The 14,233-nt window shown below is 38.8% G+C and overlaps 1 protein-coding gene and 1 long non-coding RNA gene across 2 annotated transcripts in view; one reads left to right on the top strand and one right to left on the bottom strand.

Moving 5' to 3' along the window:
* The window catches only part of cspg4 (chondroitin sulfate proteoglycan 4), a 61,085-nt gene that overhangs the window by 19,591 nt on the left and 27,261 nt on the right, over positions 1–14,233 (top strand). The window lies entirely within an intron of this gene.
* LOC144071757 (uncharacterized) overlaps positions 1–14,233 on the bottom strand; it is a 163,595-nt gene that overhangs the window by 130,634 nt on the left and 18,728 nt on the right. Inside the window, exons 3-4 of the long non-coding RNA XR_013299723.1 lie at positions 7,835–7,940; positions 580–701 (exon numbers count right to left, since the gene is read on the bottom strand). This is a non-coding gene — a long non-coding RNA (uncharacterized LOC144071757). The remainder of the gene's footprint in view (positions 1–579; positions 702–7,834; positions 7,941–14,233) is intronic.

Genomic DNA, 14,233 nt, shown 5'->3' with positions numbered 1-14,233 from the left:
AAATCAAGGCGAAAGCTCCCAAAAATACGATAATAAAAATATCAACCAACAATGTTCTCTCCTGGCAATTCTTCGTGTTGGAACGCAGCATCTGATAAATGGAAGTGAGCACCAGGAGGTCAAAAGAATAGCAAGGAAAGCTTCCCCGAATCCCGGTAAAGCCCAAAGTGCCCTAAAATGTTACCTGAAATCGGGATTATCACCTTGGCTTCATGACGAAGATCAAAGTTACTTCCTTTTTTTTTTTTATCAGATTAAAGTGTCTCCTCTGCTCTGGTTTCCTCTTTGAAAAGGAACTTAAAGGTGCTGCGGTGTAATTTTGAAACACGCTGAGTGTGTACAAGATGTGAATTCTTATGAATGAGCTGAGGAAGTTTGGAAAAAGTCAATAGTTTTACCTCAAGCTGCGAGATCAATTTTAGAACCACTGACTGGTTACCTTGGGTTTTCAAATGAGGCCATTGGAATTCTATAAGCGCACTAGCGTACCTTTTTTTGCTAGGTTGGGTACATTCTCCACGCGTGCTGAGGTGATATATAATTGATGTGAACCACTAAAGTAATTTACAATTAACTTACCCTGTTGTTGTGAGCACTCAGAAAGTGAATGCTCTCATCGTGTTTTTCTGTATAATCTTATTTGTCGTTTTCTGTGGTTTGATTGTGGTTGAAAACCAAATCTGGGAGAGTAGATATGGTATCTGCAAAAAAAAAAACAATTAAGAATGTCAGTTAGCGATGGACGCATTGCATTCACGTTAAAAGTCGCTTTTGTTTTTGTCCAGTAATCAACTACTGTATCTGAAAATTGTATTTAACATGATATCAGAATAAAACATCATTGGAGCTAGCCATGATAGTAGATGTTAGATTGGATTGGAAAACTTTATTCATCCCGTATTTGGGGAATTTCATTGTCACAGTAGCAAGAGGGTGAGAATACAGACACAGAAAAAGGCATTTTAGACATAGATAGGTAATACGCAAGTAAATTAATAAATAAATACATAAAATTAAATATTTAAGTAAGTAAATTAATAATCTTAATAAATACATAAAATTAAATATATAAGCAAATAAATTAATAAATGAATAAATACATAAAATTAAATATATAAGTAAATTAATAAAATAAATACAAAATTACATATATAAGTAAATTAGTAAATAAATAAATACATTAAATTAAATATAAGTAAATTAATAAAATAAATACAAAATTACATATATAAGTAAATTAGTAAATAAATACATAAAATTAAATATATAAGTAAATAAATAAGCGTGTTACTGAAATATATATGTATATACATATACGTTTACATGCTATATATATATATAATTCTAAATATATAAATATACACATACATACACAGATGTACAAGTATATATACGGTTGGTCTTAAGCAATACATTATATATTCGATGAAGTTTGTATCTTGAGGGAGAATCAAAGTTCCTACTTTTGGTTTTCAGCAGAACATTTTTGGCGTGTGAAGATTGTTTATTGATTAGCTGACCAAGTTTTCAAGCGATTGTCCCCACTGAAGCATCGACTGTAGCGCCGGGCTTTATTTCACTTTAAAGTATAGGCAACCAGTCGGCTGGTTGCGAGTGGATCTCGCACCTCCAGGTGTGAACGAAATGGACATTCTTTACTCTGCCTTTAGCCAGTGTTCAGCGGCTGGCCCTCTATTGATGAACTCGCATTGAGTTTCAGAATTACGCCCCCGCCTGCTTGGATTCAACAGGGTCTGGTCGATAGTCAAGCTAGCTTAAGTGAGCAAAGTCACCTTGCGACAAACTAAATACAGCCACAAATCTACTAAAAATAGCGCTCATTTATTGCATATGAAAAGTGACGTGCCGTTATGCATATGCCATCTGTGCGTGAACGCGTCTTCCTTCGAACATCTAATTACTCACGCGTGTGGCACTTTCATCAGTACGTGTAATTGCGTTGCAGCAAGATAAAGCGGTTTCTTTCTAATGATGGATGAAAGGCTTCGGACGGCGGGTAGGATGGAGTTTGTACAGGAAAGTAAATGATGAGTGCCGACTTTCTGTTTTAGGATCAAATTAAAATGAAGAGTATAGATGTATATTAAATTTCCTGATTTCCCCCCTTTTAAATCAATAATTGTCATTTTGTAATCCATTTTTTCTATGTTTTTAGTTCAAAAATCATTTTGGAAAATCTAAAAATATATTAAAAAGCTAAAATAAACATTGTTTTAGATCTATTAAAAAACTGAATATTCAGGGCTTTTAATCCAGTTCTTTTAATACATTTATTTTAAAAAATCTAAATATTATATCTAAAATGGTCCGGGCCACGTGAAATCAAGTTGACGTTAATGCGTCCCGCGAACCAACCCGAGTCTGACACCCTTGTCTTAGTGGATGATGTGATGGTTTGTTTAGCATTTGCAGGAATGTTAGCCGCTATCAATTAGCGAACGTTTAATACAAGGGTGTCAGACTTGGGTTGGTTCGCGGGCCGCTTTAACGTCAACTCAATTTCATGTGGGCCGGACCATTTTAGATATAATATTTAGATTTTCTTTATAAATGGATTAAATGAACTGGATTAAAATCCCTGAATATTCAGTTTTTATAGATCTAAAACAATGTTTATTTTAGCTTTTTTTAAATATTTTTCGATTTTACAAAATTGTTTTTGAACTAAAAACACAGAAAAAATGGATTAAAAAATTACAATTATTGATTTAAAAGGGGAAATCAGGAAATTTAATATACTTCTCTACTCTTCATTTTAATTTGATCCTAAAACAGAAAGTCGGCACTCATGATTTACTTTCCTGGGCCACACAAAATGATGCGGCGGGCCAGATTTGGCCCCTGGGCCGCCACTTTGACACCTGTGGTTTAATATATTTATGAATTATGACAATCTAATGCTATCTTAACTCTGAATTGACTCATTTTACATAGAGCGCTCTGAAAATGACATTAAGGAATAGTCTAATGAGAGCATATTTTCTGTAGATGAAATAGAGAAATAACAGCAGTCACTCAGAGGCAATGAGGTGCGATGCTTGTAATTACTTTGTTGTCAGAACAGCAGTGTGTGCTTTGCTTATCATCTAAATGCAAATTGGATGTAAAAAATAAAAAGGATTGGTGGAAAAATATGGAGAAAAACAACTCAAACCTTCACTTATTTCTGATATTTTGCTATGTTGTTTTGTTTTTCACACCCACATCTATGCTGCTCAGTTGCTGGGGGTTCTTTGAGATGTTTTTTTGTTTGTTTGGCTAGAGGCAAAGTGGAGTTTTGAGTGAGTAATAAACTTGTGGCGCTGCCGGCTCAAATTCAGACTCATGACCCTTGTCACAAGAAACACATCAAACTTAGAACAGTACACGCTTTGGTGACAAAAGTGAACAAAAAAAGATTAAAGCCACTTTAGTTGATGGATATCAGATCGCAGACTTCCACATTTTAGCAAATCTACCCCATAATTATTATTTTAAGACAGCTCAGTTAACCTTTATGATTTTTGGTCATTTAAATACAAAACTCGCAGATCGTATTTTGTATTCTTATCTTTCAGTCCTATTCCTTTGAACCTGTCGGGTTGTCAGCAACCATTAAAAACGGCAATGAATTACTTTCTTTTGTAAATTAACATGTTTTATAAATTCACAGACGTATATCCACTCCTCCAGATCAAAATGAATTGGACGTCTAGCACTCTAAATGGAAGCCGTTAAGTTCAATGAGTGCCTTGTGAAGGATTAACCATTTGTACTACGTTAGGTTAGGTTAGAACTTTATTTCATCCCGTATTCGGGAAATTTCTTGGTTGCATTAGCAATACAGACACAGAAGACATTGTAGACCAGGGTTGATGCAGACTCGGGTTGGTTCGCGGGCCGCCTTAACGTCAACTCGATTTTATGTGGGCCGGACCATTTTAGATATAATATTTAGTTTGTTTGTTTTTTAAATGGATTAAAAGAACTGGATTAAAAGCCCTGAATATTCAGTTTTTTTATAGATCTAAAACAACGTTTATTTTAGCTTTTTTATATATTTTGAGATTTTACAAAATAATTTTTGAACTAAAAACACAACACAGAAAGAATTGATTAAAAAATTACAATTATTGATTTAAAAAGGGGGAAAATCGGGAAATTTAATATACATCTATACTCTTCATTTTAATTTGATCTTAAAACAGAAAGTCGTCACTCATGATTCACTTTCCCGGGCCACACAAAATGATGCGGCGGGCCAGATTTGGCCCCCGGGCCGCCACTTTGACACATGTTGTCGACCTAGGGAAAAAAAATCATGTGTGTAAATGAAGGAAAAATCATCTTGCATTTCTATGGTTGTCATGTCCGTTAAACTGTTTTAGTACCTGAGCAAGGCATATCCAGCAACAAAATAGGGTGACATTCCAAAGCTCCAATGTTTAACCTTAACTTTCATGATAGGGCTTGTTCTGGATAATGTATCTGATTTAAAGGGATTCTTTCGGCTATCTGTCAAACAAATTCTTCCCATCTGTGATCAAATTCTTGCTCCATGGCGCACTTTCCTTTCTCAAATAATACCTTTGGAGTGAGAGGTGGGTGCAGCAGCCAAAGCCCAACTTCCCCACCCTGTTCTCCGGGCTATTTTAGGCCAAGCGCGACCGCGGCGAGGCCGAGGCCCAAATGTTGTAAAGTAGAATTAAAATCACAGCGTCTGCCCTTTGACTAGAAAAAGATCTTTAGAGTCTTAAATGAAATATGCAGAGTTGTTTTAACAGATTCTCCCATTCAAAGGGCGAATTGTGCCGCTTTAGATTCCAGTTTTGCGGATCATCTGCACTCGGCACAACGAGGATGTACGTGGGTATGACGCACCTCAAAGGCCAATGCGGCGTGCAACGCGGCCACTCTGTGGGAAAGCCGCTTGGCGGGCGATCGCCGACTTTGCCGCCACATGTTTAAACCATTAATGACATGCAAGCCTAGAGAAAGCAGTGTTTAAACTGAAATGGGAGTTCTGTGATGAGACCTCGTGAAGAAATGGAAGGATTCCACAAGGCGGATGGATGGCGTGGTTTGGTGGAAAAAATGAAGGCTTTTGGAAAATCCTTGTTTGTATGAGTGTGCACGAAGCTGGGTGGACTGATAATTAATCACTGGAACTCATACAGAGATGGAGACCATTCCAGGAAGCTCCAGTCATGATTTGTTTGGATTTGTAGTTACTGTATTTTCTCGCATATAGGCCGTATTTGTCGCTCAAAAAAAATGATGACTGAATCGAGGGTACGGCTTATATGCGCACAAATTAGACTTGACATGCACGAAATTGTAAGGTCACAAAGACGAAACGCCATAATGCAAGACGGGGTGGCCGGTACGGTCATTTATTTCAAAATACAGAAAAAATAAACAGATAAAACGCTTAACAAAATGTATTCTGATATCTATGAATGAAATTCAAGAAAGAAAGAAAACTTATCTTGCATAAAACGTGAAAAAAAACTCACTTGTGCCTGCTATTGCTCGATCCGGTGGCGTCTTATACGAGAGAAATTGTAAAATTCAACAATTTTAAGGCAATTTTAAGGTTGCGGCTTATACGCAGAGGCAGCTAATATGAGAGTAAATACGGTTGCTATTGCTCGATCAGGTGGCGTCTTATGCGAGGGAAATTGTAAAATTCAACGATTAAGGTAATTTTAAGGGTGCGGCTTATATGCGAGTAAATACGGTAACTCATTGCCTGCAATTGAAAAGGTTAGCCATCCAATTTATTTCAAAGAGGAACACTTGCTCTGTCAGTGCAATGCAATTGAATTGGATGCCTATCATTGTCAATGGCAGGCAATGAGTTAAATGAGTGCTATTTTTAGGGCTAGCAAACCGCCAATATTATTTTCCCTTTTGGTAAAAGTGAAAACAAAAAGGCAGAAACCTCTTAAAAAAGAGGTTGGGTTCAGACAAGCATTGGGTTTGTTCTTCCAAGAAGAAACCAAAACATGCATGCCACATATTTCCACCGTTTTGCACTTTAAATGCAGTTTATTGGGGTACCATTTGGGAATGAAAACTCGGTACTGGATAGTTTCCAATATGAGACTTGGCATGGCATTTGGGTGTGGCAGGGAGGGCCTCCTCAACGGTAGCGCGGCCGAAAAATGTCGAAGCGGTCGCAGACGGCGGGCTGACTCAGCCGACCGCTATTAATTACCGTACAAGTCTGCTCAACTCCGAGTTGTGTGTTTGTGTTAGCATGTCCAGGAGCAAGTGTGAGTGTTTATGTCTGAATTTGCGCACTTAGCTTTGAACGATTTGGAGTAACGGCAAGACATAGCATCTGGATAATGCATTTTTCTGGCCCTAAATTCAGATGTCTAAGTGAAAAAGGGCTGTCTCTGGGGAAGGGGTGAGGCGCTGGACTTTCGTAAGGGGGGCAGTGGATCAGTCTGGACGGGAATGGGTCAGTCAGTCTGCCGTTGTGTGCTTTCAGCTGGTTCTCATTATGCAGGCTAATGTGACGCTCTGATCGTGAACACACACTGACTTTGCTGGTCCTGCTTCAAGTCAGATGTGTGTGTTTTTTTGGGGAGGCCCATTCACAGCAGCTTCTGTATCACTGTGACTCCCTTCGGAGCACAGGAGAGGCCAGGGCTTATTTGCAGAAAGGTCTGGCTGTCAACTTAGCTCATGGAAAATTTGAAGTTATGATGCTGAAAACTGGTTGCAGCTTGAAAAAAAGAAACAATGCTGTCCTAATTCGGGGTTTGCATTTGAAGGCCGATTCGTCATCACGGAAAAGCTGAAAGGCAACTTCAAATTCAGATTTTTTTTTTAGTCTTCCGTGAAGAATAAGTTGCTATTATCCTCTGGTTATAAAATTACACTTTCAATGTTTCCTTAGTGATGAAAACAGGGAGTTAGCTAAAATTGTGAGCGACTATGAAAAGCTCTGGAAACGAAGAAAGTAGCGACTGAGTCAGTGTATCACGAAAGCGGTTTTCAGATTGAAATAAACAGATTATCTCACAATCGAAAACCATTCTAACATCATTTTATAGATGCTTGTTCCTAGAGCACATGTGTCAAAGTAGCGGCCCGGGGGCCAAATCTGGCCCGCCGCATCATTTTGTGTGGCCCGGGAAAGTAAATCATGAGTGCCGACTTTCTGTTTTAGGATCAAATTAAAATGAAGAGTATAGATGTATATTAAATTTCCTGATTTTCCCCTTTTTAAATCAATAATTGCAATTTTTATCCATTTTTTTCTTTTGGTGTTTTTAGGTCAAAAAGCATTTTGTAAAATCTAAAAATAAATATATAAAAATATTTTCGGTTTTCCACTTTAATATTAAATATCATTTTTTTAAAAATTTGTTCCATTTGAAATGAAAAACAAATGATTATTAGATGTTTTCCCTTACTAAGAAAAAAAGTTCAAATAAACAGTTTTATATCTATAAAAAACTGAATATTTAGGGCTTTTGATCCAGTTCTTATAATCCAATTTAAAAAAATATATATATATTATATCTAAAATGGTCCGGGCCACATGAAATCGAGTTGATGTTATTGCGGCCCGCCAACAAACCGGAGTTTGACAACCTTGTCCTAGAGCTTGTCGTCTATTGAATTTTTCTTGGAGCTTTTCACAGCAGACTTCAAAAGGAGTAAAAAGGCAACACCAAGAATCAAAACCAGAACCTCTCAAACATGAGGCGCACATGCTAACGACTACAACATGCTGCTGCCCTCTGACCATTTTGGGAAATGTACCTTGTATCTTTACCAGTACAAACAGTGTATTGCTACATGGTGCTGCTCTTACCTCCAATGGCATCAAGGAACCAAAATCCAGCCAGCGCCAGTTCCAGACTCAAATTAGAATGGTTGGGTTGGTCATGATTGACATCGGGTCTTAAAACTGATGACACCTGTCGGGAAAAAGAAAAGCTTAGGTGTCAATTCTTCAACTCGAGGTAAAATTTTATCCACACATTACTGCTTGAAGTGCCTACGAATAGAATTATCATCCTAATTACGGTGGCAGAAAGTTCCGTGGCACTTTGACGATTTTCTTAGCTTCTAAAAAAAGAAATCCGAACATGGCAACAAAGTCACATTAATGCCAACAAACAAAGCTGTGGCGTTCATTTGGGATGTTTTGCTCAAAACAAATGAGTCATGCGGCGGAATGATACAGCAAATGTGGTCGGAAATATTGAAGCCATTCAAGTTTGTGTCACAAAAAAACTGCCTTTGATAAGTTGAAACTGAACCCAAACTTAAAGCCTTTGGACGTGTTCTTTACCCTAACCCAAGGGTGTCAGACTCGGGTTGGTTCGCGGGGCGCTTTGACATCAACTTGATTTCATGTGGGCCAGACCATTTTAGATATAATATTTAGATTTTTTTTTATTTTTATAAATGGATTAAAAGAACTGGATTAAAAGCCCTGAATATTCAGTTTTTTATAGATCTAAAACAATGTTTATTTTAGCTTTTTTAATATATATATATATTTTTAGATTTTACAAAATGATTTTTGAACTAAAACCCAGAAAAAAATGATTAAAAAATTACAATTATTGATTTAAAAGGGGGAAAATCAGGAAATTTAATATAAATCTATACTCTTCATTTTAGTTTGATCCTAAAACAGAAAGTCAACACTCATGATTTACTTTCCTGGGCCACACAAAATGATGCGGCGGGCCAGATTTGGCCCCCGGGCCACTACTTTGACAGATGAGCTAACCTAACCTGAAAGTGAACCAAATAAAAAGGGATTTAGAGCAGCCACTACTGGTGACAAGGGAGGCATATTTCTTGGCAAACATGACTCCAAGTTCACAAGACACAGGTGGAACTCATTCCGAAATGAATAGAAAAACAATAGTACAACCGACGGCAGACATTTTTCCTGCGATTACAAAATCTGCGTGAGCTTTTCAACTAGGGTACATCCCCGCTCTTGAACTGTTGTAGCCCGTCGAGTTTTATGTACGATAGAAAAATATATCAAGCGAACTGGAGTGTGGAATGAAGCACCATGCCGGCTCAGGAGACAAAGCAAGAGTTTGAAATATTTCAAACAACAACAGAGATGATGGAATTCCTGATGGGAGAATCTGTAGAGTTGGTTAATTTATGAGATCTGTCTGGGAAAAAGCTGGACTTCAACGGCCAAGTTCAACCGAAACCCAGTCTTTAGCAAGCATTCGCATACTGTATATAACAGTTTCCAGTTTCTCACTTCTTTGAGCTGAGATTTAGGAAGAATGATGTCCATTTTTTGTCTTCCAAAGAGGCAAAGAAAAGCCAATGTCAAGATGGTAATTAGTTGTAAATTGATGAATGGCCACGCCCCTATGTTACAAGTCTGAGGACACTCATTAAACAGCTGAATGGCGCTGTTAATACAATATATCACAAATAACTCTGAGCAATGAGGGAAGAGTTTCTAGAAATTAATTGGGATTGACTCAATCACTGCAACCAACAGATCCAATCCCTGTGCACAGGGAGAGATGGCAGTGAATGACCATATTTTAGAGCCAATTGCATACCTGTCAACCTCTGCCGATAACTGCCCTTATAAATGATTATGATTCCCCTTACAAACCCCCAAAAAACCTTACAAACACCGTACGACTCGTACGAGTCGTACGGTGTTTGTAAGGTTTTTGGGGGGTTTGTAAGGGGAATCATAATCATTTATAAGGGCAGTTATCGGCAGAGGTTGACAGGTATGCAATTGCGGCAATAGACATCTCAACTTTCAACATTTCTACAGTTCTAGTCAAATAGTTTGCTAACAGTACCTGTGGTGAACTGATTATTTTCCAAAAATGTGCATAAAATACAGCATACATGCTCAAATGTAAAAATAAGCTAACCAAGATAAAACAATGCGGCATTAAAGCACTCTAAGATAAAATTAGCTTGCAATAGCACGGTCATGGATGGAATGTGGTTTATTTCTTTCAGCTACTATTTTGTCAGGTAATTCTAGTAACATAGTCCGAATTATCTGTGTTTTTTTTATTTTCTGTTTGTTTATTGTAACGGGCGACCTATATTCCAGAAAATATGGTACTCATAACACAGTACAGCTTAGCATAAACACCAAATGTTAAGGATAATTCAGGTTTTCCACCTCATGATGAGCTCAGGACTGAATCGAGAGCTGTCTAGCGCAATATGGTTTGTTCTTTCAACATTTTTAAGCCCTTGAAGGATAATGAAAATCCGTTAATGACTTCATTAGATTCATAAGGCTCAGTCAAGGTGGAAGGGGCACACTTGAGCTAAAAGATGTATGATGGCAGAAGCCTAATATTCCAGACGTGCCTTCTTCCATTTGGAGCAAAAATCTACTGTTCCTTCCCTCCAGGCTTCACACATTCCCCTCCAACCATTTTTCACACCGTAGAAATTCACACCGGATTTCATTTGGGTGATAAAATGCGTATATTCAATTGATAAACACCTCTGTATTTCAATCCTTAGATGAAAGTGGTCTGCTTCAGCGATGTAAACCAGAGTCAACAGGCCAAAGTGTTCCATACGCAATATTCCAAGGGAGGAAGGGGCTAAATGTTGATTATTATAATGAGACCCACCCAAGGGGGATCTTGGCGGTTTTGACTCCTCCTACCTTGGGTGCACACACAAGCCTACTTTGTGTAGGGCCATAAAGTTAAGCAGAACCTCGACTTGGCCACAATGCTTCTGTTCACACTGTGTTTGGTTTACAATGTTGTTATGCCGAGTGAGATCATCATTTTAGTGGGGCGGGTAGTGATGAGCCAATGACCTGAAAGTTGGTCCGCGTTCCTTATTTGGACTTTTGAGAATGTCCCATTGCGAGAATAGTATTTCTTTGTTGCAGCGTCACAATGTGAAGGTGAATGGCGACTGGGTGTATTTTCACTGGCGGAGTGATGGAGTCAAGTTAATGAAACATTACGTTTTCTTTCCAAGTGAGTAGCATTCATGGAAGGATTTTCCAATGGTTTGGGTTTAGAAATGGTTGACGTTCCCTGCTGTGTCAGGAAAAAAAATATCAATGCTTTAGTGTTCGATGGAATATGAATGTTTACAGAAGTTTATATACCTGTCTGGAAACATACAGTAATGCATGCATGTACTACAATACATACAATGTTATACATAGAGATATAACGGTAGATTGTGGTTAGTAACAAAATAGAACGTTTGGTTTCCAATACATTGCGTAGATTTCTTTTTAAGAATTTAGTTATTATTTTGTTGGTCCATTTTTCTCATAAATTCCATCTTACCATATGACCCGCCAACAAAAAGTTGTTAAAAGCAAATAGCAACTAGAAACAATAGATACTAGACGCCTCTTTGAATTGAGCTGCTTATTGGAAGAAGACGTGAAGAAGATATGTAATGATGTAACATAAATCACAAGACATTTTTGCAAGAAACGATCATTCCAAGTCATATCCCCCCCATGTAGGGGTCTCCAATCAACCAAGTTTACACGGTTTTAGAATATCCTATCCGGAGAAATTCCCCACATACTGTAGTTCACAGGTGCCAAAGTGGCGGCCCGGGGGACCAAATCTGGCCCGCCGCATCATTTTGTGCAGCCCGAGAAAGTAAATCATGAGTGCCGACTTTCTGTTTTAGGATTAAATTAAAATGAATAGTATAGATGTATATTAAATTTCCTAATTTTCCCCCTTTTAAATCAATCATTGTAATTTTTTAATCCATTTTTTCTGTGTTTTTAGTTCAAAAATCATTTTGTAAAATCTAAAAATATATTTTAAAAAAAGCTTAAATAAACATTGTTTTAGATCTATAAAAAAACGGAATATTCAGGGATTTTAATCCAGTTCTTTTAATCCATTTATTTAAAAAAAATCTAAATATTATATCTAAAATGGTCCGGCCCACATAAAATCGAGTTGACGTTAAGGCGGCCTGCGAACCAACCCGAGTCTTGACAGCCTTGCTGAAGTTGTTCCAAACAGCGATTTGAACCCGAATCTCCTAGGTTGTTTTTTTTCTACCCTCAACCACCCCAAAGACTTTAAGAGATTCCACCATATAATATTCAATAAATCAAGTGGATAAGAAAGAAAAATCCCCTCCCGTATTGTAACTCTTCAAACAAAGTTGGACTTTTTGTTCTTTACTTCTCTTGAGAGTTCCTTCCAAGAAAGCACAAAGCCAAACAAGAGGGATTCTTTCACAATCCTCTTTACACACTTTCTCTCTCAATTTTCACACATTCATCCTCCCAATCTCTCCATTGAATTTGAGCAGGCATAATTTTTCGCCTTTCGGCCGCCGTGTCCTCCTTGTCACGTTGGCTTTTTTTCAAAACACAGAGAGCCTTGGAATTTTAACTGTAGGTCCCCCGCCGTGTCGCCGTGAGCCGGGTTTCCTTTCAGATGGGACCTCCCGAGTCCTCGCGGCGGTGTCTGGCAACCACGCGGAGGTGGTTGAGGGATGTGAAAAGGTGATGCTGAGTTGGCTTTGAGGGAGCTGTGAGGAATGGCTCCGCCAAGCCTGTAAAAGTGCGTCCCCGGTGACTTGTGAAAAGTCGGCGGCGGTGAGAAGGGGTCCATATTAAGTAGCGCTGTCAAGGAACGTAGAGTTGTGGCTCTGCCGTGTGCTTTGGAGTGGCTGGAACTTTCCGACGAACGTGTTGGACCAAAACAAGGCTTGCTGATACGCTCGTCGGCCAAAACATTCTGGAAAATCTAATATTGTGGTCCTTGAACATTTGACCACAAAGAATACTTTAATGCTGCTACTGATACGCTAGACTTTGAAACGGATTTGGGTGTGTACCGCCGTCAATGGTCCTTGATTAAAAGTATTCATTGCTGGTCTACCTAGATCACATGTGTCAAAGTGGCGGCCCGGGGGCCAAATCTGGCCCGCCGCCTCATTTTGTGTGGCCCGGGAAAGTAAATCATGAGTGCCGACTTTCTGTTTTAGGATCAAATTAAAATGAAGAGTATAGATGTATATTACATTTCCTGATTTTCCCCCTTTTAAATCAATAATTATAATTTTTTAATCCATTTTTTCTGTGTTTTTAGTTCAAAAATCATTTTGTAAAATCTAAAAACATATTTTAAAAAAGCTAAAATAAACATTGTTTTAGATCTATAAAAAAACTGAATATTCAAGGCTTTTAATTCAGTTCTTTTAATCCATTTATTTTAAAAAAAATCTAAATATTATATCTAAAATGGTCCGGCCCACGCGAAATCAAGTTGACGTTAAAGCGGCCCGCGAAGCAACCCGATTCTGACACCCTTGACCTAGATGAAATGAATTGGACATCTGTCGCTGAATGTAGCAGCAAAAAAGTTAAAATACACTAGTGTAATTGGGCAAAACGCAGTTCTATTTATTTAAGGGCGGCTCGGCGGCTTGAGTGGTTAGAGCACAGTTCACAGTTCTGGGGTCCAGGTCAGTCCACCTGTGTGGAGTTTGGATGTTCTCCACAAGCCTGCATGGGTGTTCTACGGGTACTCCGGTTTCCTCCCACATTCCAAAAACATGCATGGTAGGCTGATTGAACACTCTAAATTGCCCCTAGGTATGAATGTGAGTGTGAATGGTTGCCTGTCTCCTCGTGCCCTGTGATTGGCTGGCCACCGTTTCAGGGTGTCCCCCGCCTGTGGCCCGAAGCCAGCCAGGATAGGCTCCAGAACCCCCCACGACTCTATTGCGGATAAAGCGGTCCAGAAAATGAATGAATAAATATTTATTTTAATAAGCCGCAGCTTGAGCGTTAGCACAGTGCTTAACATACGAAGTAATAAGTCCTCAAGTAATAAACTAGCCCTGAGACCAAAAAAATATTTTTCAGGCTGAGAAGATTGGCTGGGCCACAGCCTAACAGGGGGTCCAATTTTAGTAGGTGAAAACTCACTAGCCCGTCAAGTCAAGGGGCCCGCTGACAGCCCCCGCCCAAGACCCCAGTTCACATTTGTTCCGCCACTGCTTTCAGCCATAGGTTGTTCCAAGTGGGACCAATAAGCAAAGAGTTCCTCCAACTGCACGTGGCGGCAAGCAAACCACACGCCTCAGCCACTCCCAGGCCCCCCGTTGTCTTTTTATAATAGCCAGGCAGCGCTTTTTCCTCACCGCTAAAGTGTGGATGCAGCGAAAGTGGCCAAATGGAACGGGAATGTTACAAAAACGCATCCGCGTAAGTGCGACCAAA

This window comes from Stigmatopora argus, chromosome 3 (assembly GCF_051989625.1).
Source record: "Stigmatopora argus isolate UIUO_Sarg chromosome 3, RoL_Sarg_1.0, whole genome shotgun sequence".
Lineage (NCBI taxonomy): Eukaryota > Metazoa > Chordata > Actinopteri > Syngnathiformes > Syngnathidae > Stigmatopora > Stigmatopora argus.
This window is presented reverse-complemented; position numbering and strand designations above follow the sequence as displayed.